At 47.6% G+C, this 25,328-nt stretch overlaps 1 protein-coding gene and 1 long non-coding RNA gene across 3 annotated transcripts in view; one reads left to right on the top strand and one right to left on the bottom strand.

Annotated features, from left to right (window-relative positions):
- MED24 (mediator complex subunit 24) overlaps positions 1-289 on the bottom strand; it is a 103,688-nt gene extending 103,399 nt beyond the window's left edge. Inside the window, exon 1 of one of the 2 annotated variants that reach the window (XM_083147233.1) lies at positions 35-289. The gene's annotated coding sequence lies outside the window, so the exon portion shown is untranslated. The remainder of the gene's footprint in view (positions 1-34) is intronic. The other variant, XM_083147232.1, reaches the window with a different exon arrangement.
- LOC146008191 (uncharacterized) lies at positions 260-14,718 on the top strand. The gene is made up of 3 exons (XR_014444480.1): positions 260-322; positions 5,665-5,899; positions 14,321-14,718. It is a non-coding gene; the product is annotated as an uncharacterized LOC146008191 (long non-coding RNA).
- Positions 14,719-25,328: the final 10,610 nt, after the last annotated feature.

Genomic DNA, 25,328 nt, shown 5'->3' on the forward strand with positions numbered 1-25,328 from the left:
CGCACTCATCTGCACCTTTAAGCATCGTTCTTACCTCCGGTGACTACACTCACACCTACGCGTTAACTGCCGCCATGACAGCTCATCGCACCTGATTGGCTGAGTCGCAAGCAAATGGCGTCATTTTCGGGCGAATGGCATATCGGGAAATGTAGTTTTGTAACGCTGAGACTATGGCGGAGAAGTACAGCAGGAGGAGAGTGTGTTAACATCGGTCATAGACCATCGATGTAGTGTGTTGTTTTTTTCACATCGATGGTGGGCGTCCATCGCTAAAGAGGGGGCGGCAGGCCGGCAGCGGCTGACGCTGGCAAGTGAGGCCGTACGTACTGTATAGCTGCGGCGAGAGCGCGCGCGCACGGGTGTTATTATAGGATGTCGGGGCGTGTATTACATACATCTGGTGAAGTCAATGGAGTGTCGGTGGCGTTGCATTAGTTACCATGGGATCCAGGCCGCTATACATGTGTCGGATTCACTTTCCTTTGAACTCCCCCGGTAGCTCCCCAGCAAAAATTACACATCAGTGCCAAGTCATATGTTAGCCACATATGACTTGGCACTTGATGTGTAATTTTTTTTAAAAAGGTGGCCACACACTTGCGACGCACACCGTGCATTTTGAACTGGATTGCATTGCATCTAGTTCAAGATGCATGTGATGTGCTAAAGCAGTGTGTGATTTGAATACACCATTAAGGTGCCCGTACATGCACCGATCCCGGCGGTGCGATCTGTGCTTTGATGTGCGCGCTCCCTCGGCACCTCATCACACAGTACAAAAAGTATGTGCTGCACATACTTTTTGTACTTGCTTTTCATCGCATTGCATGCACAAGGCATGCGATGCGATTTTAGCCCAGAACGCACGCCGGGATCGGTGCGTGTATGGGCACCTTTAGAAGTAGATACAATGCTATCTAGTTCTAATGGTGCGTACACATGGGGGTGATTATAGCAAATATTGCTGGAAATTGTCACTGAGCGACCATATTGCCAGTGATTGGAGCGTGCACCAGCGATAAATCACTGGGTGCGCGCTCCCGTTTTCAGCCCCTAAATGGTCGCTGGTCGGAGGAGCATGCTCCTCCGACCAGCGACTTTCACTGCATCTTCTTCCGGCAGTGTGACATTTTCATCTGCGACCATCTCTGGTCACAGATGAAAACAGGACACTGAGCAATATATTGCCCCGTGTGTACGCGCCTTAAAAGTACGTGCGTCGCAAGCCCAAAACTGTCCTGGTGTTGGCACCTTGATTGCATACCCTCCGACAGTTGAAGGGCAGAAATCAGTGCACATTTAGGAAGGAGGCATGGTCATTTGTATAGGGGGTATGGCCTCAGGTAAAGTGGGAGTGATCACTCCCTTTCCAAATGAATGTGTACTGGGCAGATTTTTAATATAAGAAGCATATACTATACAGGGGGAGCAGCATCTAGGGTCCTATACAGGATGAGCAGCATGTAGTGTCATATACAGGTGGAGGGGCCTGTGGTGTGTCCTATTATACAGGGTGGGCAGCATGTACTGTCCTAGTATACATGGGGAACACTGGTGTCAGGAGGAGGGCGTAATGCTGCAGGTTGTGCGGGGGGGGGGGGGGGAATGGTGCTCTGCCGCTGGGTATGTAGGGGGGTGAGGGCGCAATGCTGCAGGTTGTGTGGGGGGGGGATGGTGCTCTGCCGCCGGGTATGTGGTAGGGGTGAGGGCGCAATGCTGCAGGTTGTGTGGGGGGGAAGGGTGCTCTGCCCCCGGGTATGTGTGTGTGTGTGGGGGGGGGGGGGGGGGGGGATGCACTGCCATCAGGTGTTTAGCCCCCGGAATGTGTGCCTGGTACTGCCTTCAAACATGCTTTTGCTCCGTCAGAGTCCTGCAGCTGTGGTTCTGCAAATGTGGTCCGTGCTGACTCCTCCCCCTGATGAGGACAGCGGGTCACCTGGGTGGTGACTTTATCAAAGATCCTAGTTTCCACAAACGGAAAGTAGCTGCTGCTTTGATCTTATCGGCTGTCATGCAGCGCTGGAGGAGGAGCCACCGTCTTATCCCTGAAACTGGTACAATCGGTATAATTTTTTAAAGTCGGTACAGACTGGCTAAATCGGTACACTTGGAGGGTATGTGATTGTGTTAAGTCACAGACTATTGACTCCCATGGAGCTTCCAGGGAGTTCAGGGGAAATCTGATGCAATATATCATGGGTGCTAATGGTGCCCACACATGATGCGATTATCGCATGCATTTTGAACTTTTTATTTCAAAACGCATTGTGTGTAGATCACATCACACCGTGGTTTTTTTGCCTTGCCATGTGATGTTGTAGAGCAGGGGTGGCCAAACCTGTCCTCAAGATCTACCAATGGTACATGTTTTCCAGGCAACCTGTGGATCTATAGTAGGAATGAATGCAGCATGTTTTAAAATTTGACAGTTATGCTGTGTACACACGGGGGAGATATATTGCTCAGCCATATATGGCTGAGCAATATATGGCTGAGCAATATATTGCTCAGTTTCTACTTTACATCAGCGACCAGAGATGGTCGCTGATGAAAAAGAAACTGCTGGGGGAGCCCGGCAGTGGTAATCAGCTGGTCGCAGGAGCATGTTCCTGCGACCAGCGATCACCACAGGGGCAAAAACGGGAGCGCGCACCCGGCGATATATCGCCGGTGCACACTCCCATTGCGGGCAATATGGTCGCTCAGCGACCATATTTCCCGCGATTTTGGACAAAATCGCCCCCGTGTGTACGCACCCTTAGTAATAACTGCAGCTGTGCACAGCTAGGTAACCTGGAAAACGTGGACCGTTAGTAGATCTCGAGGACCGGTTTGGCCACCCCAGTTGTAGAGCATTGCATGTGATTTTAAGTAGATGGGATCTGGTACAGAGCACATGAAGTATAAAACGTACCATGTGTTGGCACCTTAAAAAGCACCTGTGATGTGCACCTGACAGCTGCACATACGATTTATCTTATGTGCAGCACATCCAACTAGATGCTCACTGGATAGTGCATAAATAGGTGTGCGCACATAGAGTGTTAGGGGTGCACAGGCTCCCCCTAATGCTGTGCCCGCCCTTATAAACACCTCCCTGCGGCTAGCAACCAGCAATACCTTTTACTAAAGACTTTTGCTTTTTAGAACTGTATTCTATTAAAAGAAGAGCACATCATTCAATTATGTGTGTTTTGCATTGTTAATTGTACTAGACCATTGCCATATCACTACATACCTGTGTCATCCATATATGTTTTTGACTTTATTTGCATGAACTGTTACAGAGAATAATAAGAAGATTAAAAACTAACTGAAATAGGCAGGAGATTATGTTGTGGCTGAGAGACTTTTATATTGTAGTGAGTGCCAATAGATGATGGTTAGATATGCCTGATTGATGGCGTTAGATGCACCCAATGGGTGTTGTTAGACATGCACAATAGGTGGTGCACCCCCTAATAAAATGTGCTGCGCATGCCTATGAGTGCATCAGTTTGATTCCAATGTCAAACACATGCAATTTTGGCCTGATTTCTCGGCCCAATCTGTAGCAATTGGGTAAAAACAGGCCAAATCACACTAGTGTATGGGGGCCTTTACCCTGAGTGGTACCAGTACAGGAAGACATTGTGGCCTTCATTCTATGGGGAGTATTTAATTAGGTTTTTCACGATGTGCATTGAATCCTGTTTAGGATTTGCTGCGCATTTACAGGGTTCTGGAGGGCTGGAGCATTCGCTGCCAGTCCTCTCTCTCACCCTATTCAACGCCTCACGGGCTCGCTGCCCCGGAAGGCAATTTTTAACCCCTGCCGGGGGATGGCGGCAGGCAGGGAGATGGTAGCTGCCCCCCCCCCCCGGGAGAGCTGGCAAGGGCTCTGTGGAGGGAGCCGCTGCACTGGTCCCGCCTATGCATATGTAATGAGTGTGAGCAGTGTGCAGTAAATATTTAATAAGCGGCTCCCCGCCCCCTGCTGGCGAATGTGTAAAAAATAAATAAAATAAATTGCACATGAATACAGATAGCATGCCCCTTTACAGAATAATATTACTGATTTTTTTTTACACCAAAAAAAACCTTTATTTTAAAAGATCACATTCCAGTTCACCTTGAAATATGTTGAATGCAAAACGGTGAATCATGACGAAAATCATGGTGAAAGCAGTTCTCCATCCTAGCATTGAATACACGCTCGGCGAATCCCAGTGAAAACCCCATTGATATACACCAGCGAATTGCAGCGAGCATGAAATGGAGAACTGGCCGGCATTCACTGTTCGCTTTTGGCGAACAGTGAACATTGAATATGGTGAATCAGATTTTCAGTGGGAAAGACTCACTGCAAGGAGTGAAAACAGCCCGATTCGCCGAATAAATGGTGAATCAGGAGCATTGAATACTGCCCTATGTCATGGTGTATTTGCTGTACTTGGTTATAATAATAGTATTTATTTTTATTTTCTTAGCCAATAAATATTAAGGTACGAAGCATTATGAGTAATGAGCATGGTGACATGCATGTGGCCATGCTGTGAGACAGGGAGTTCCCAGGTACATGCTGCTATTTTTATCCCCACATTTCCATAATTGCCTAGTTTCCTGGGACCCATGGCTATTTATACTGCAACACTTGTAATAAGTAAATCAGCACGTCCCTTTCCGCCTGAAAACATTGTTTTTTTTTTTTAAGTTTGACTTATATGATTTCCCTTACAAGGAACTTAAAAATATTTAGGAAATTGTCATTTTCCATTTGTGTACATTACTGAAAAATTTTATAGAAATTTGTGAGAAATAATTGGAAGAAAGAAGTCAGAGTTGTTGAAAACTGGTTTCATCCTCCAGCAGGACAACACACTATCCCACATGCTCTCTCTGTGAAGCAGTTTTTGTCTGAGAAACAGGTTTCAGTGCTAGAACACCTTCCATACTCCCAAGACCTTGCACTCTGTTACGTCTTTCTTTTCCATAAAGTCAAAACGGTACTCATTTGAAACCCATTTTGCATCAGGTACTGAGAAAATGACAGATAATGTATAATTGGTACATATAAGTTTGTTGGGCACCCACTAAGCTATTTGCTTAGTTTTACGTGTCCCCTCGTGGGGCTCGCCACGCTCGCCACACTATATAAAATCAACTCCATAACGACATGGATAGTGGGGGTAAGAGCGTACTAACATATAAGTACCGTATAATCTATTGGAAAATAAGAATACAGCAATGCAGAAGGTGAATACATGGAAGGGAAACAAATTAATGTACTTAATACAATAAATGTAAAATATAGCATCAGTCCTGTTATTTAAATACCTTATAGATATAAATTGTGCCAACTGCATACTAAACAATTGTGGTGTGGCTTTGCAAAATACTTCAACTGCATTTTATCTATTAAGTTCAGATTAAACGAGGGCTGCCTAAGCCAGAGTGTACTTAAGATGCTTACCTTTTTTGGGTTTTCAGTAAGGAGTTAATGACTGCTAGTTGTATAAAGTTGGTTTCAGTTTTGTGGTTAGCCTATGGGTGAACTTAGGGGCATGTGATTAGGAGAGGGGTATATAGGCAGGTCCTTACAGGAAGTACCTCCTCTTGCAGAAGTTTCTTTCAGCCTTGCAGTCGTGCAGCACCTTCCTGTAACTTTGCTTGTTTATTCAGGTTGTCGGATGGAGCCAATGAATCTTTCTTACCGCCAACCATGGATCCAAGCGGGGCAGCTGCTCCGGCTATGCTCGCCTTTATTCCGGAGGCCCGTCCAGCCCTCGTGCCTTTGCCTCTTGTGGCACTGGAGGCGTCAGACAATCTGCCTGCCCTGGCTCCGATGTCTGGTTCCCCCACTGTCGTTCCTTCTCCTGGAGTGTTGGGGCCATCGAGGGGCTCCCGTCAGGATCAGGTGAGGTTACTACTGCGCTTGTCTCCACCTTGGGGTAGTCCTCTACGGACAGCTTGGCTAGCAGCGAGGAGTTGGGCTCGGTGGGGCACCCACGTAAGATTAGAAAGCTAATTGCGCGCGAGGTCGCAAAGAAAGTGGGGAAGACCAACACACCTAAGAAGGCAGCGGTTTCAAAGGAACCGCCTTTGCATGCGGAGATGGTACACTGCTCCAACACTGCAGTGACTAGGGGTCTGCGTAAGAGGGTCAGCGACAAGATCAAGGCTGGTAAATTCGTGGACTTCTTCTCGATTACCGAGAGTAGTGCAGCTTCCACCATTGGCTCAAGGGCTTCATAGTTTTCTCGTGGTACTGTTACCTGGACGAGAAACCAGAAGAACACCCCAATGTCGTCAAGTACATCTTCATGATAAATTAGATGTTTTTGAAGTACAAGGGGTATGTCTGGAGGGATTATGATGATAAGTTTTGTCAGAATCAGGAGGGTAATACCACCTTGCCTCTAGGTTTTAAGGACGTGGAGATTTGGCTGGAAATCACCAGCCAGATAACCACAGTGGAATCACTGGTTAAGAAGCCCTTTCCAGCAAAGAAGGGGGCCACACCCCCTTCAGGCAAAGGAAAGTGTTTCGCATACAATGATTCCAAATGCACACAAGGCGCTAGTTGTTGGTTCCCACACGTCTACCGAGTGTGCGATGGAGGCCACCCCGCCATGGATTGTTAGTCTACAGATGCCACAGCAGCCCACAGCACGCTCTCTGCTCTAAGTAAGGCCCACTCACCTATTAGGGTCCCCGCTATGGCGCCATGGCTGTCACGATACCCGAATAGGCGGGACACAAAATTCCTCCTCAAGTGATTCACTTTGGGGTTTCGTTTGCCCATTGGGGAGGGTGTCACAGTGATTTCACGCAGGAATTTGTGCTCGGCTACAGAATTGCCCCATGTGGTGAGACAGAAGGTGGATGCGGAGATAGCAATGGGTCGCATGTGCGGACCATTTGTCTCCCAGCCTTTGCCTGACTTGTGCATTTCTCAACGGGGGGTGGTGGTGCCCCAGGATCTACCGGGCAAGTACCGTCTGATCCAGCACCTGTCTTATCCACATGGGCAGTCTGTTAATGATGCTATTCCTGCAGAATGTTGCCGGGTCCGTTACCAGCTCTTCGACGAGTCCCTGGACAGAATAAAGGGTTTCGGTTCAGATGCCCTTGGCCAAACTCAATGTGGAATCCACTTTCCGCCTCACCCCTTCACCCCACTTTGTTTCGTTTCATGGGTTTCCGGTTAGAGGGGCATTTCTATATTGACCATTGCCTGCCCATGGGTTGTTCCATCTCTTGTGCCTACTTTGAGAAATTTAGTACGTTTTTTGCTGGAAGCTGGAGAGGGCCATAGCGGGGATTTCCAGCACGCACCACCCCATTCACTTGTCTGGAGAGATCAAGGGTGACCTCCTGGTGTGGTCCTCCTTCTTGGAGGACTTCAACCGGAAGTTGTTATGGCCATCGCGGCCTGTGTCCAGCTCGCGGTTGCAGCTGCACACGGACGCTGCCGGCTCCGCTAGTTTTGGTGCCTTTTTTCAGGGTGAGTGGTGTGTTGGGTCCTGGCCCCCCTCATAGGTCATGCAGGGTTTTACCAGGAATCTTCTCGTAATGGAGCTGTTCCCCATCATTGCTGTTGTGGAGTTATGGATGCTGCAGTTGTCCGGCTGGACAATTGTTTTTTGGTGCGACAACCTGGGTGTGGTTCAGCGATTAATAATCATGGTACGGCATCGCCACAGGCTTTGTGGCTGCTGCAATATTTAGTGCTGAAATGCCTGCGCGCCCAGATAGACTTCTCCGCGGCACATGTTCCAGGCATGGATAACTGCATTGCCAATGCACTTTCCCGCTTTGACTTTGCGTGGTTCCGGGAGTTAGCGACAGCAGCATCTTCTATAGGTTTTACCTTCCCGCACTCTGTCTGGCAGATTATAGATCAGGGATGATGGATTTAGCCCAGCAATCCTTGGCCCCTTCTACTCGTCGGGCCTACTCAGCTGCCTGGCAGGATTGGGAGGCGCATCGCCTTAGGTTTGAGATCCAGGGTAAGTCAGAGGCAGATTGCTTGCTGGCGTTTGTGTAGGATCTCTACTGCTGGGGTAGGTCCAAGGCGGCCATGGGTGCCCGCAATTGCGGGTGCATCAGGATCCCACTAGATCTTTTGTACTAAGTAAGGTTCTGCGTGGTTGGGCTAAAGAGCACCCCCACGGCCGATGTGCACAGGCCCATCGATCTGCATTTGCTGGGGGCTTTGATAGGGGCGCTGTCAGTAATTGAGGACTCCCCTTTCTGATCTAGACTTTTCGGTTTAGCCTTCTCTTTAGCGTTCTTTGGCACCTTCAAGATTAGCGAGCTGGTGGTGGCCAGTAAGGTTTCTGCGAGCACAGGCATGCTGTTCGCTGATGTAGTCTTGGCAGAGGGGCGCTTCATGTGCAAGATCCCTCGGTCCAAGACAGACCGAGGTTGACAAGGCTAGAATAAAGGTTAACTTTGCTGTGTCGAAATTTGTATTAGCTAAGGGGGCTCAGCAGTTTGTCACCCTTTGCTAGTGCGGGCTACTTCGTCATCGGAGTGTCCACACCGGCCAGAGAAGGGGTGGTGAGAGTTCCCAGCGTTAGGTTGTGCCTTAGTCAGATGGGATGTCTCAGTCGTCACCATGTTAATATCGGTCAGTTGGGGCGTTTAAGTCACCGCCATTTTCATGTGACTAGAGCTGGACATAACGTTGGGGGAAATTTCCCCCATAATGTTAGAATGTTGGACTAGCAACTACCATTGGCTTACACACAGGTTGTTTGTCAGCTTGTGAAGCCATTGCATTGGCTTTAATTTCTCCTGTGGTAGGGGCTGAATTTAATACAGCTCTTGATATAAAAGAGGCTGATGATTGTAAAGCAGCCCTGCCTGTTTCATGTGATAGAATAAAAGTTGAACAGAGCCAAGAAACATCCGTGCCGGGGGGAGGGGGCAGGTGGAAGAATGACTGTTTTACAATAAGGCTGGGTCTAAGATTTCTTTTTGGAAACTGATTTAAAAAATAAATGACGTTATAAACAAACACTTCATTCTGTAATATGTATCATTTAAGCTAAGCAGGACAAATAATAGTCACCATGGTGACCAAAGCATCCGTATGATGCTGAAAAGCAGAAAGCTGTACGGGAGATAAGGGAGACAGAATTGAATGTTTATTGGCAACAATAATACAGAGGCATACATTGAAACAGGAGGTTAGGAGATGCTGATTTGTTTTCTAAGAATTCTCCTTATTTCTAAATGCAATTACATTTTAATTGTCTTGTATACAGTTAGAAACTGAGCCACTTTGGTTTATCAATTGTATGTTTCCTTTTTTTTCCAACCTGTGTGAAGAAACCTAACATAGGTTTAAGACACTGAACCCAGACAGTGGGGGAAATTTACTGATACCCAGAGGCGTAACTAGAACTTTGTGGGCCCCATAGCAAAATTTATAATGGGGCCCCCCCTAACTCAGGTCTCTACCAGTGCGCATCCCGCGGTGTGTGGCCACCATTAGTGTGAACAGTAAAAATGTGCCCCTCCAATAGATATTTTCTAAAATAAAGAATGGACACATTCTATAAAAAAGTGTGTGGCCTCGCTGCAAAGGGTAATGCCCCTCACAAATTATGCGACACACCGCAAAGCCCATTGCACATTATGTGACACACCGCAAAGTCCATTACACATTATGTGACACACCGCAAAGTCCATTACACATTATGTGACACACCGTAATGCCCATTACACATTATGGGACACACCGCAATGCCCCTCACACATTATGGGACACACCGCAAAGCCTGTTGCACATTATGTGACACACCGCAAAGCCCGTTGCACATTATGTGACACACCGCAAAATCCATTACACATTATGTGACACACTGCAAAGCCCATTACACATTATGAGATACACCGCAAAGCCCATTGCACATTATGTGACACACCGCAAAGCCCATTACACATTATGTGACACACCGCAATGCCCATTACACATTATGAGATGCACGGCAAAGCCCATTACACATTATGTGACACACCGCAAAGCCCATTACACATTAAGTGACACACCGCAAAGCCCGTTACACATTAAGCGACACACCTCAAAGCCGTTACACATTAAGTGACACACCTCAAAGTCTGTTACACATTAGGCAACAATTACAAACTTACCGCGTTAATTCTTTTTCTGTCCCAAGATGCTCTTCAGGCAGCGCGGCTCCTCTCTGCTTCACAGGTGTAGGAGTATGAGAGGCAGTGCACACAAGCATGTGGGAGTATGAGAGGCCATTTAATAATGCAACAGTAGCAGGAGTGGGGGGCAGGTGTGCGTGCTGCTGCAGGGCCACCATCAGGAGATGGAAAATGGGACTGGTGTCTCAGGCCCAAAGACCCCCGGGCGGCATAGAAGGAGATTGTGGAGCCAGATACAAAGCTCCTGAGCTTCAGGAGACCGGTGTTACTTCCGCCCCTAGGACTGTCTGTCTCTGCTCTGACTCAAGCAGATTGGGGACTGACTGAGTCTGGCTGGCAGCCAAACTTGTAGAGACAGCGCAGCAGCATTTTGAATGTGCCGCTCTCTTGAAGTAAATCACAGCTCACGTACAGGCAGCCAATCAGGATGAGCGACTGCCTATCTGTGAGCACTCACTGACAGCAGCAAAGTCAAAATGCCCCTGCGCTGTCTCCAGAAGTTTGGCTGTCAGTCCCCGATCTGCTTGTCAGAGCAGAGACAGCGAGTACTACGGGGGAAATTAGCAGCAGTCTCCTGAAGCTCAGGAGCTTTGTATCTGCTACCATGGCTTCCTAGTGGGGACTGTACTGAAGCACTAGGAGCCTGGAGGGAAGTGGGGGTTGTAGGCGGCGGGGAGGGTATCGGTGGCAGCCGGCGGGGAGCAGGAGGTGGCGGCCGTGCCTCTCTGTGGACACAGCCACAGCCACCACCGCACATCACATCAACGTCCGTACCACTGCGCTGCCGTGCCTGCGGCGCTGTGCTAGGCAGACAGTCCCTCCTCGCAGTCTCTCTTCCGGATTAGCGCCCCCGCCCATCCCCCCGCCCAGCTCCTTACTGTGCTCGCTGCTCTCCTCTCTCCCCTCCGGCGAGCAGCTTCACCTAATATAGGCGGCCGCGGTTCCCCCAAAAAAATACAAAACCCAAGCACGGTGCAGGGGAGTGCTTGCTGTCTATCGGGCCCCCCCAGCCGCCGGGCCCCATAGCAGCTGCATCCCCTGCACCCACGGTAGTTCCGCCACTGCTGATACCCCTTTCCCACTGCAACTCTTAAATGGTCATTTGCAGTTTTTTTAGGCTTTTTAAACGGGTAGGGCTGCAGTGGGAAAGCTCCAGGTTGCTTTACCCGGTTAAAAATACCGGTTTTCTTTTTTACTGGGTAAAAAGCAGAGTTTTACCCGTTTAAAAGCCGTTTTTTCGGCAGTGGGAAAGGGGTACCCCTTTTACCCGTAAAAAAAACCCCGGCATGGGGTCCCCCCCCCACTGCCATAACCAGCACCAGGCTGAAAGAGCCAGGGCTGGTATTACAAAATCAGGAAACCCGACAAATAGGGCTTCCCTGATTTTTTAAAACCAGCCCCAGGCTCCAGGTCCGGGGCTGGTTCCCAAAATACGGGGGACAAAATGACTAGGGGTCCCCCGTATTTTAAGAACCAGCCCCAGGCCAAACCAGCCAGCAGGGTAATGTCACAGCCGGGGACACTTATTAGAAAAGGTCCCGTGGCCAAACATTAACCCTACTGACCAGTCAGCCTGGCCAGGGGCCCTGGGGGAGTGGGGACCACCCTCCCCAATTAAGGGGTCCCCCCTCCAGGACTTACCTGACCAGGCTGAAGCCTGGTGCTGTCCCCGGTGACCCTGTGCGGTGGTCACCGGGCTGATTGAAGTGTAAAAAAATAGAATAAAAACTATTGTCTTTTACTGTGGAACTATGAGTCCCAGCACGCCTCCCCCGCATGCTGGGACTTGGAGAACCACAAGTCCCAGCATGCGGGGCATTAAAGGGCCCGCTGGCACTTGTAGTTCCACAGTAATAAAAAATAGTCAAATAAACACACTGACACACAATAAAAATAAAACTTTAATACATCCAAAGCCCATACATCCCTGGGTCCGGTCTGGTGCCTTGGTTCCGGTGCCTTGGTTCCGGGGCTGGTCCAGGGTGCTGTATCTGAAGAAATCCATGGGGGACCTGTGGAAGGAAATTCTACTCACCAGGTCCTCTGGCGAAGATCCCGTCATCTTCTCCGTCTCCGCCGCAGTCCATCGCATCAGCCGCCGGTACCCGATCGGACTTTGAGAGGTGCAGATATGTTTAATCTTCCGCGCCTCTCATCCGAATGATTCTATTGGCCGCCTAGCGGCCAATCAGGAGCCTGCACGTTTAAATAATTCGGTGTGCGATCCCCCCGCTCGACAATTACCAGCCCTAGGCTCCTTGAGCCAGTCCTGGTTGCAGAAATACAGAGGGAAGAAAACAGCTGGGGTCCCCCTCTATTTCTATAACCAGCACTAGGCGCATGGCATGGTCCTGGTTCACAAAACACAGGGGACAAAACGAGTAGGGGTCCCCCATAGTTTGGCAACCAGCACCAGGATCAAACAGCCAGCAGACTAATGCCACAGACATTTTTTATGCAAAGCATTAACCTGGTCAGCCTTGGCCAGGGCCCTGGAGGAGTGGGGACCGCCCTCCCCCTAATAAAGGGGTCCTGCCTCCTGGGCACCGACCTGGCCCTGGCTGAAGCCCGGGACTGGTCCCAGTGTCACTGGGCAGTGGGCACCGAGGATGACAATAAAGTGTAAATAATTGGGTGTTGTTGTGGAATTACAAATCCCAACAAGCCTCCCTCACATGCAGGGACTTGGAGAACCACAAGATCCAGCATGCATGGCATTAATGGGCCCGCTGGCCCCCATGTTCTACAACATAACCAATACCACATTAAAAGACACACACACACATTGGCCTTGAACAATTGCTCAATCTGTCCCTTGAGTGCCTGCTCCTGATTCAGAGAGGTCCTAGGACCTTTCAGATAATACCTTGTTGGAAAACTTAACCGAATCGGATTGTGTAAATCTCCCAGATGTGTGCGGACTGAGAAAAAAGATAGAGTCGGGATCACCCTCCAAACCTTCCTGCCATTGAGCCCTGAGACTACTGCTCTGCTCCCTAGTTTTCAACTAGGAAAAAGGACTTCCTTTAAAAACTATTTGCTTTCTTTTACCTAGCTAAGTACCAACTTTGGTTTTTTATATATCTCAATCCCTCCTGTATATCATTCACGACCATTTATTATCCCTCATTTGCTCCCTTCTCTCCCGTCCCGCCCCCCCATCCTGACCAATCTTAAAGCTGTATGTACATCTGTATTTATGTTCTTTTTTATGTATATTGTGACTATGGGGGAAATTTACCAATATGAAAAACCTAGTTTTTCGTATTAGTATTTTCCCTATGACTGTATACGACTGTTTCAGTCATATGCAAAGTCGTATTCCGGAGGGGAATGTACAAAGCAGTCAGATACGACTGCTTTGTAACCCTCCGATGGTGTAACCATTCGTATTAGCTGGCCATATATACGGCCGCTAATACGAATTTTTCTGACAGTCTGCACGATCAGTCAGATCCGTGCAGGCTGCAGAGTGTAAAAAAAAAAAACGGGGTGGGGTCCCCCCACATCTGTAACCAGCGCCAGGCTGAAGGAGCCGGGGCCGGTAATTAAAAATCAGGGAACCCGACAAATAGGGGTTCCCCGATTTTTAACAACCAGCCCCAGGCTCCAGGTCCGGGGCTGGTTCCCAAAATACGGGGGACAAAATGACTAGGGGTCCCCCGTATTTTAAGAACCAGCCCCAGGCCAAACCAGCCAGCAGGGTAATGTCACAGCCGGGGGACACTTATGATATAAGGTCCCGCGACCAAAACATTAATCCCCTGACCGGTCAGCCTGGCCAGGGGTCCTGGGGGAGTGGGGACCCCCCCAATGAAGGGGTCCCCCCCCTCCAGGACTTACCTGACCAGGCTGAAGCCTGGTGCTGTCCCCGGTGACCCTGGGCTGTGGTCACCGGGCTGATCTTGGTGTAAAAAAAAGAATAAACTATTGTTTAATACTGTGGAACTATGAGTCCCAGCAAGCCTCCTCCGCAAGCTGGGACTTGGAGAACCACAAGTCCCAGCCTGCGGGGCATTAAAGGGCCCGCTGGGTCTTGTAGTCCCACAGTATTAAAAATAGTAAAATAAAACACACTGACACACACTTAAAATAAAACTTTAATACATCCAAAGCCCTTACATACTAATACTTACCTATCTTCATCCCGTAGGTAGCCCTGGTCCTGATCTTCTGGTCCTGTGTCGTCTTCTGGCTCCATGTCGACCGTCGCTGTCCATGTCATCGTCGCTGTCGGTGTCCAGGTCCGACGAAATCCATGAAGGAAGCTGTGGAAGGAAACTATACTCACCTGTCCTAGGGCGACGTAGTCCAGGGAAGGGGTCTTTGCAAAAAAACAAACCGAGAAGCCGAACCAGACGAACAGCTGAGCCGCACGGTACTGTGTGTACATTGTGCGGCTCCGCCCCCGAATGCCGCTATTGGCCGCCTTGCGGCCTAGCGGCTCCTGATTGGCATTACCCTGCTGGCTGGTTTGGCCTGGGGCTGGTTCTTAAAATACGGGGGACCCCTAGTCATTTTGTCCCCCGTATTTTGGGAACCGGACCTGGAGCCTGGGGCTGGTTGTTAAAAATCGGGGAACCCCTATTTGTCGGGTTCCCTGATTTTTAATTACCGGCCCGGCTCCTTCAGCCTGGTGCTGGTTACATTTAAAAAAAAAACAGCGTGGGGTCCCCCCACCCCACGCTGTTTTTTTTTTAAATTTATTTAATTTTTCTGTTTTTTTTACACTAAAGCCTGCACGGATCTGACTGATCCGTGCAGGCTAAAGCCAAATACGACAGGAACATAAAGGTGTATTTTCCTGTCGTATTTTGGTGCCTGTTTTACACCAAGTAGCAGCCGTATTATCAATACGGCTGCTTAGTAAATCAGGAACCACCATTCTTTTGAATGGTGATTTCTGTCGTATTCTATCGATGGTGTAGATATTCGTATTTGTAAATACAAATACGAATTGTTGTATTTTCGGGATTGTAAATCCCGAAAATACAAATGTGTAAAAAATAGGTGTATTTCTGCCTACGAATACACCTATTTTTTACGAATCCATTTTGGTAAATTTCCCCCTATATATCTATATCTTTATCTTTATTTTAATTTTAAAATATTTTTTATGATAGACATTTGGGTATATGTATAAATTATTTTCTTATAAGATACATTGTATTTTTTAAGGCGCCTAGATTCTCCCCATACTCTCCACACACACACCTACAAAACTTTAATACATAGTACAATAACCCATCCATTACTTACTTATAGGGTCCACCCAACACATTTATTGGCAAGCTGCTCAATCAGATTGTGATGTCACTCAGGTGCACTCTGGAATCAGCAATCCCTCCTAATGCTGACCCATCTATGCCACAATCTGTTTGATCAGCTTGCCAATAAATGGTTTGTGTAGTTTAGAGAGGCATAGATGGGTTAGCATTAGGAGGGCATTTTTTGGCAACCCCCAACCTCAGTCATATTCCTTCTTATAGTAATGTCTCTAACACATTATGCCACACAAACCAGAATACTTATTCCAAATTATGCCACAACATAATGCCCAATCAGGGCAGGTCCGAGCCTAATTTTTTTTGAGGCAAACATAGATTTTAGTGCCGCTCACTGTATATTGTGGGTGGAGCTGCAATGTGGGTGGAGTATCGACACGTAAAAATATAGCAGCCACATAATAGTACCAATTCACATTACACCACACAGTAGTGCCCCTTAGACACACTGTGCTAGCTAGAGCCCCTTAGAAACACTGCACCCTTACACATTGGAGGTTATTATAATTCATTTGCATCCCCCGTGCGTTTGCATACGCCGCGTGCGTGCGGCCATGTCGATCAGACTTTGCCTGGGCACGCACCCAAGACTGCGGGCGTTCCCATATGCTAATGGCCTCCCCTGTAACCCCCCTCTCCGCTCACAAGGATGGGTGCGATGCAAATGGACCTAAATAAGGTCCATAATGCCTCCCACTAAAGCCACTTACACATAAAATGCCCCCCGGTAATGCCGCTTACACATATAATGCCCCTTCATAGTGCCACTTACACACACAGTACCCCCACTAATTCCACTTACTCATAAAATGCTCCACTGTAGTGCCTCTTACCTACATGCTTTTTGCCAAGGAGTTATATGCTTGTAGCCAGATGTTTCAAGCCTCTTGCCAGGGATTACTTGCTTATTGCCAGGGGTTTAGTTATGTACTCATTGTCAGGGGGTTTATTTGCTCATTGCCAGGGAAGTTTACATTCTCATTGCCAGGGGGGTTATGTGCTCATTGCAAGGATAGGTTTACATGCTCAGTGACAGGAATGGTTACATGCTCAGCCCCAGGGCTGTTGTGTACTCGTTGCCAGGGGGTTTACATGCTCATTCCCAGGAGGGTTTAGTGCTCATTGTTGCCAGGGGGGTATACATGCTCATAGCAAGGGGGGTTACATGCTCATTACCAGAGGGGGGAGGGTTTACAAGAAGGTTGCCAGGAGGGGTTATATGCTTGTTGCTAGGGAAGGTTACAAGCTAGTTGCTGGGGGTGTTACATGCTGGTGGCCAATGGGGGTTACATGCTCATGGCAAGGAGCTGCAGGGACACCGCGCAGGGACACCCAGTGCTCCTGGATTCCACACTTCTCAAGATATAGGGGGGGATGCTCTAACATCCGCTCCCCCTTACCGCCCCCTATCGCCGGGTACCGCATACATAATTATCGCATATGCTGTAACATATGCGATAATTATGGCAAAGGACAGCTCTTGCGTTAAGAGCTGTCCTTTGCGGTGAGTCAGCGGGTCCCATCGGGACCCGGCGGCTCCCCCCTCCCTCCCTTGCCCGGCACTGTGCTGCTGCTGCGGTGGGGGGGCTGGCTCTCCTTCTCCCTGCACCCGGAAGAGGATCATAGTGCAGGGAGGAGGAGGTCCGGGCAGCACAGCTCTGTGCTTCCCGGACATAGGTGAGGGGAGGTCGGTGCGGGGTGGCGGGGGGGTCGCGTTAGAAGCCCATAGGCTTCTATGGGGCATCACCAGATTTTCCTGACGATGCCCCCCACCGCGGTAACCCGGCGGGGGATGCTTAGAGCATCCCAAAATGCGGTAAACCCTGATAACAGGGGTTTTACCGCATTTTTAGTTTAGAGAATCTCCCCCATAATCAGTAATATTGTAAAGTAAGGTTTTATGAGATTGGCTGATGTATCATGCAGGATCAAAGAAACTCTCTCCATATGATATGCAGTACATGTAATATTAATGGTAGCTGAGATGGGGGTGGTGTGGTCAAATTTGCAGTGACATCCCTGGAAAGGGGAGTGGGGCTGCCCGGTTCTTGGTGCCGGCAGTTGTAATTTTGCAAAAGTTTCACAAAATGACAACTGACTCTGAATCAGACCCAATGTTTGGCGTGCTGTACCACAAAAGGTTAGTGCATTACGCCTTCAGCAAGCATGAGATAAGATATATATTTTAATCAAAGGGTAATTGTTTGTATGTATACAATTTATATTTACTAAAGGAGAAATTTGCTGTATATATTGTGTTTTTTTAGATCTTAAATATGTGCTATATTTTAGATATTAAATATTTGTCAATTTTATTCTAGATTGTTTCTTTACTACTTAATATTGTTATATTGGCGGTTTATATTTATCTATATCAGAATTGGTCAATTTTGCGTTGTTTTCTAATTTTGTACTAAAGAGATCAAAGTGTTAACTACTGTAGGCCTCAAAATTCCCCAGATCTCAATCCAATCCAGCATCTGTGGTATGTGCTAATAAAACGTCCTTCTGTGCTCTGTGAATTCCATACATGACAGGTAAGAGCTGTTTTAGAGGACTTTATGGGGCTAATTCAGCATAGATTGCTAATGTGAGAATTCGCAATAGACTGCGAGGGGTAAGCTGGTGCCTAGACAGAAAGAGTTAACCCCCTTTGCAAAATTGTGACAAAATGGCAAATGTATCGCTAATAGGTATCCACTCACAAATCCATGCACAATTCCCAAACCATCAAAAGGATTTTCAATCGGAGTTCAATTGGAAGTCTAAAGCTTCCACTAACCTGTGACTGAGACAGGCTGTAAGTGGTCATCTCTAACGTCACAGACCCTGGGCCGTCTTTCCCATTGGGCTTATTGGGCAGTTGCCCAGGGGCCCAAGGATAGTAGGGGCCAACCACAATGGGAAATGACCACACTGTCCTAGGGAAAGGCGGCGGGCGGCGTGTGGCGGGGATCCGGGCAGCGGCGGATGGAGGGGATCGGGGCAGCAGCAGGTTGGAGGGGGCAGTGGCAGCGGCGGGTGGAAGGGACACGGGCAGCGGCAGGTGGAGGGGACCCGCCAGTCTTTCCAAAATCTTAAGTGCTTCCCGCCCGGCGGCAAACAGCACTAGCATGAGAGGAATAAGAATGCAATCCAAACACATATTCTGTTGCTAATTCCCCTCTGGCATATGCGGTGTCCGGTATACATGCACAGTCATTCGATAATCACTCGATTTATGAATTCTCTAATTAGCTATCCATGCTGAATTAGCCCTAATATAAGGTAGGAGATATAGGGATACAGCTGTCGGAAATAAAATGTTGATTTCATAATACACATACAGTATGCATTCCGCCCAACATTGTCACGTCCCTAGTCAGCAATAGGGCAGCACGCCATGTAAGGCCCCGGAAATTGGGCGTGGCTTTGCTCAAAGGTGTGTGCCATTGCAGGATGTCTGCGATTGTGTAGCCATGCCCCTGTTTGTGCCGCTGTGTGGGTATAGCCAGAGCTGTATGAGATGCTGGCCATGCCTTCAGCCACTCTGCCTCCCGTGAATAGAAGCTTCAATTCACCACTGCTCTGCTAATGAGAGCAGTGGCAGGGGGGGACTCCCAACTCCCCCCCCCCCCCCCCTTCCCCCCCAAAAAAACCATGATGGTCCCGTGAAATTCTGGGCAGTTGGAAAGTATGCATATGGGAATTTTTCAATTACGATGTTGATAGATAAGCCTTATGCCTGTTTTATTGGGGTATAGCATTTCATTTTGCGTAGACAAAATAGTCCTTTATGGATGATGCAACTGTCTGTTACTGAGAGTGTAACAGATATTTAATTATAAATTTGATTCATTTTTTAAAATAAAAGAATTAGTCGTTTTTGTGTTTCAATTTCAATGTCACTTTTCAGTTAACTTAGGTGTATATCTTAAACAGACTATAATATTTTGTTGGTTGCTAGTGACAACTGGTTCTGACTCATGCCCCACTTATTGCCTCTCCCCTGGTTAGCAAGTGCTGGGCACCATAGAACTGAGCAGAAAAAAATGATCTGGATCACCCTCGGGCGCAGCTGCTTAAGGGTCTCAATACACTTATTGAGGAGTCACCACTCCTCCAACATGGAGATACAGTACAATTTTTATAAGTGGAAACCCTCTAGCGCTAAAACATGAATGATAGTACTTCCCTTAGTCGGCGTGGATACTTCTTTACACACAGATGTATAGAATAAATCGTTCTTGTAGTTTAATTCTCATAGATTTTTATAGTCCATGTAAAGAAAATAAAAAAACAAAGACATCAATAATCCACACTGTGCAATTTTGTTCTACACCCGTGCGGATAGATGAAGACTGTGAGGTATTCTTTCTTCCACCCGACACAAAAACAAACAGATGTGGTCTGTATAAATAGTGTTGCGTACCAGAACTCACATAAAGATGTGGCTGGTTACACACATCAAGGTATCTTTTAATCTTTGGTGCGTACCCGACTCACAATTAAGAAGTATGGTATCCTCATATAAAGGTATCTTTCACCCAACAAATAGCAATTTTTAATCACGGGGATGCGTACCCCAACTCACTGGTGCAAATGCTGTGGTAATCGCATCAAGGTATCTTTCAGGCCACTCAGTTGGTAAATCAGAAAAGTGCTTTAATGACTTCCACATCCAGAAGTGATAATATAAAATAAAATCAAAACAGAGTGATCACTGTGACTACCGTATTCAATAGAACAATGGTGCAAACTTGGAATCTACAACCTGGGAGGTCTTCCGGACGATCCAGCCAGGGAGTAGGTCAGTCAGGGTTCCAAGGTCCAGCAGTCTTCCAGGGATCACCTTCCTCTAGATACACACAACGCGTTTCGATCCACTCTGGAGTGGATCGAAACGCGTTGTGTGTATCTAGAGGAAGGTGATCCCTGGAAGACTGCTGGACCTTGGAACCCTGACTGACCTACTCCCTGGCTGGATCGTCCGGAAGACCTCCCAGGTTGTAGATTCCAAGTTTGCACCATTGTTCTATTGAATACGGTAGTCACAGTGATCACTCTGTTTTGATTTTATTTTATATTATCACTTCTGGATGTGGAAGTCATTAAAGCACTTTTCTGATTTACCAACTGAGTGGCCTGAAAGATACCTTGATGCGATTACCACAGCATTTGCACCAGTGAGTTGGGGTACGCATCCCCGTGATTAAAAATTGCTATTTGTTGGGTGAAAGATACCTTTATATGAGGATACCATACTTCTTAATTGTGAGTCGGGTACGCACCAAAGATTAAAAGATACCTTGATGTGTGTAACCAGCCACATCTTTATGTGAGTTCTGGTACGCAACACTATTTATACAGACCACATCTGTTTGTTTTTGTGTCGGGTGGAAGAAAGAATACCTCACAGTCTTCATCTATCCGCACGGGTGTAGAACAAAATTGCACAGTGTGGATTATTGATGTCTTTGTTTTTTTATTTTCTTTACATGGACTATAAAAATCTATGAGAATTAAACTACAAGGACGATTTATTCTATACATCTGTGTGTAAAGAAGTATCCACGCCGACTAAGGGAAGTACTATCATTCATGTTTTAGCGCTAGAGGGTTTCCACTTATAAAAATTGTACTGTATCACCATAGAACTGAGCACTAATGATGCAGGCTCTCCTCTCCTCCTTCACTCGTTTCAAGCTATGTAGTTTTTTTTAACATTGATTCACTGACTACTATAAAGCTTTGAAGATTTACATGAATTGTTTGTGAGTCTGAAAATGGACAGAAGCCACTGTAAAATGTATAAAATGAGAATTTTAGTCGCCTTACTCTGAAATGAAATGCCTGGTTATTTGCTGTAGGTTATGTGTGTGTGCTTATTCATCATGTTATACATGGTATACAGGGGTAGATTTATTAAGCTCGGTGAAGTGATAAAGTGTCTGGTTTTTATCACTGGCCAATCAGCTCCTACCTGTCATTTTTCAAACCAAGCCTGTAACTTCCCAGTTATGAGTTGATTGGCCAGTGATAAAACCCAGACAGTTTATTACTTCACCTATCTTAATAATTCTGCCCCACAGTCACTAGGACAACCGCAGGAAGGTCCACATTTATTAGGTCGACCACTGAAGGCCGACAGGCCTTATGTCGACACCCCCAAAAGGTTGACATGGTTATATGTTGACAGGGTCACTAGGTCGACACAAGCATTAGGTCGACATGTGAAATGTTGACAGTCAAAAGGTTGACATGGGTTTTTCACATATTTTTTGAGCCAACATGTGCCAACAGGTGGTATTTCATGCCCTGCCATCCACTAGTACATGGTGGGAGAATAAAATATTGTGCCCGAAGCATGGCGAGCTCAGCAAACCATGCAAGGGCATGCAGTGCACCAACTGTGTCCACATTCGGGACAAAAAAAAAGACATGTCAACCTTTTTAACTGTCGATCTTCCCCATGTTGACCTAGACCCAGGTCGACCTTTTGAGGGTGTCGATCTAAGGCCTGTCGACCTTCAGTGTTCGATCTAATGAATGTTAACCTTCCTGTGGTCAACCCAATGAAACCAAGCCGTTATACATAACCCCCAATGTTAAATCACAAGCAGGACAATGCAGCGAAGGGCAGGATCAGTGGGCACTACAATCTAGAAATCCGGAAAATCTTTAAAGACGACTTGGAATATGCACAGCACTGAGCTAGCAGTTGCCATAGCCAGTTCCTGCTATCTCTGATTCCCGCAGTGCCTGTCTGCACTGAGTCCCAGTGCTCCTGTCCTCCTGTCATTTGTAAAATGGCTGCCCCCTTCACAGCAGACAGTTATTAAGGATGCTAGAGGAGGCAGAGACGTCCTCTTGCATCCTAAATAATGGTCTGCTGTAAGGCCGTGGCCATTTTTGATGTGACATTCAGAGAGAGGAGCAGAAGCGCCGGGACTGAAGATAGCAGCAGGTCCAGGAAGCCGGCCCGGGACCGTAATGGATCGTCGCGGCAGAAGATGCAGTGGTGAGGGGGTAAGTGCGGGTGAGTGGGGGAGGGGGAATAGGAGGGGGGGCACACACCCTTTTCAGTGGCGGGGGCACCCCAATTGTAGTTACGCCACTGAGTCAGCGCACACAGTGCCCCGCATCGGCATTCTATCTTTTAGGTAGCAGCGCCAATAATTTTAACGGCACATAGCTCCTGACATACCCGTATATACTCGAGTATAAGTCGACCCGAATATAAGCCGAGGCACCTAATTTACAACAAAAAAACTGGTAAAACTTATTGACTCAAGTGGGACTCTCACGCGAGTATAAGCCGAGGGGGGCTTTTTCAGCATAAAAAATGTTCTGAAAAACTAGGCTTATACTCAAGTATATATGGTAAATTATTTAGAAAACCAGCCCCATCATAAATGGAGGATAAGAGGTATCAGCACAATTCTCCCCCATATCAACACTTCATACATCTGCCCCATGGTCTTCCTGGCTTTTAGGAACAGTCCGATTTAAAAATAAAAATATGCACAAATCTGTAATACTTGAAAAACCTGTATAGCTTTTTCTGGGATGCAGTTAAAATCCCGGCGGTCAGGATCCCGGCATTCAGAATCTCGACGCCGGAATCCCGACCGCCGAAATCCCGACACATTCTCCCTCCGTGGGTGTCCACGACACCCCTGAAGGGAGAATAAATTAGTGTGCCGAGCGTAGCGAGGCACCGGGCCTGCTGCGTGGCGAGAGCAGCGAGCCCGCAAAGGGGGGGGGGGGCGATCCACGTCCCCCCTTGTCGGGATTTTGGCTGTCGGGATTCCGGCGTCGGGATTCTGAACGCCGGGGTCCCGACCGCCGGGATTCAGTACTGAATCCCTTTTTCTTAGTTTCCTATACTGTTTTATAGAGACCTGAAGCATATACTGTATACATTTGAGTTACTCATTTAGTAGCCTAGAATAGGGGTTCATCTAGGGATGGCCATTGACCATTGATTATTTGAAATCATTGATAGTTTATGGCCGATGTTGAATACTTTTGCCATTTATGTGGTAGAACCAGATGGTTTCCCCAGTGGCGTAAGTTTGTCCCAGTTGCCCGGAGGCAAGATGAATATTGGTGCCCCTCCACACACACACACAACGTTATTCCAAATATATATAGTCTGTTAAGAAATATATATTATATAAGGGTCGCAGGTGCTGGAGCATATAATAATCATATATTCAGAGATCCATTACTGGTATTAGAGCACAAGAACCAGCACACCACCATTTTGAGCCAAAAAAAAATAATCTATATATATATATATATATATATATATATATATATATATATATATATACTGTATGTATATACAGAAAGAGAGGGAGAACACACATATATTTCAGAACTCAGCCACAGAAGCGATTTTGATGGCTTTCAATTAATGGATTTAAACTGGCAGTGGTGGAGAGGTGCCCCCTTGAGAGCAGGAGCCCGGCGGCAGATGACTCCATTGCCTCCCAGAGTTCTGCCTCTGGGTTTCCCTACATCGATGGCAAAGGAGAACCAATGTTTCTTCTTTATTTTTTTAAAGGTGCCGGAACGTGGAGCATAGTTCCGCCCCAACACCTGGAAGCCCCATCCCACGTTCTGATTGGCCCATGGGCGATTCAGTCAAAGATAATGGATAACCATCAATAGCTAAAGCTATTGATGGTTATCCATCACATAGTTTATGACTATCGATGTCTGGTTGCAGACTCACCATCAATGGCAACTTCACCATTGGCCATCCCTAGCTTCATCTGTGTAGGCACTTGCCGATGACACGTTCCCCTGCTTTGATGTCACTGCGTTAGGTACACACATCATGTAGTGTGTACCCAGCATTATTTTGGTATTTGTAATGTTCAGATCTGGATAATGCAGCCCATACACGGTCCGTTTTCGCCGGCTCCGTTTAGTACTATGCGATGCGCGCTCCTGCGCATCACATAGTACGGTACAAAAAGTATGTGCTGCACATACTTTTTGTACTAGGTACACATCGCATCGGATCACAGTGCATGCACAAGGCATGCACTAGGGATGCGATGCGTGCTAATTAAGTGCCGAACGAATCCGTTAAACGGACCGTGTATGGGCACCTTTAGGAAATGGAACAGAATAACAATCGGATGGGCTGTTCCTAACAAGTTCTCATCTCATCCCCGCAGACATTGGTGTGCACACAGTTTCGGTCCTGTATCACCTAATAAGTGCCGCCCCACACTGCCACCTGGTCCTTCCACCCCCCAAGTACCCCTTGCACTTTTTTCCCTGTTGTGTATTTTTTACCCCATCTTCATCTCCATTTGGAGATGGGGGACAATGGCCCTTATTCTAGTTGACTTGCAAGGCTGCGAATTTTGCAGCCTTGCGAGTCCACCGAGGGCCGCCCGCCCCCCCCCCCCCCCCAAACCCCTGTAGGCATGCAAATGGATGATTTGCATAATCATCCATATGCAACCTTGGGTTGCGAGGGAGAAATCATTGGATAGTCGGCGACCATCGAATGATTTCTTTAGCGCTCGCAGATCTGAGACACCTCTATGGTGTCTCAGACCCGCAGGCACCCTGAGCGAGGACCGGGCAGGCCGCTGACATCCGCTGACTTCAGCTGTCCGCCCCCGCACCCGTGTCACCAGGCAGTTTGCATGGGAACTCCCATGAAACGCTGAGCGTTCCCATACGCAAATTGTCCAGCCCCATGCCCCCCGCCCAGACTTCTGTGTGCGAGCGTTGTGGGCGCTCGCGCACAGTGGCTGGACACGTGCATTAAAACCTATGCACATTTGCAAACAATTGGTCCCCATGCGAACGCAAGGGGGACCAATTGAATCAGAGTACTCCCCAATGTGTGTTCCCCTCCTCCGTGGT

The sequence above is a fragment of the Crinia signifera genome, chromosome 6 (genome assembly GCF_055691185.1).
Source record: "Crinia signifera chromosome 6, ASM5569118v1, whole genome shotgun sequence".
In the NCBI taxonomy this organism is placed as follows: Eukaryota; Metazoa; Chordata; class Amphibia; order Anura; family Myobatrachidae; genus Crinia; species Crinia signifera.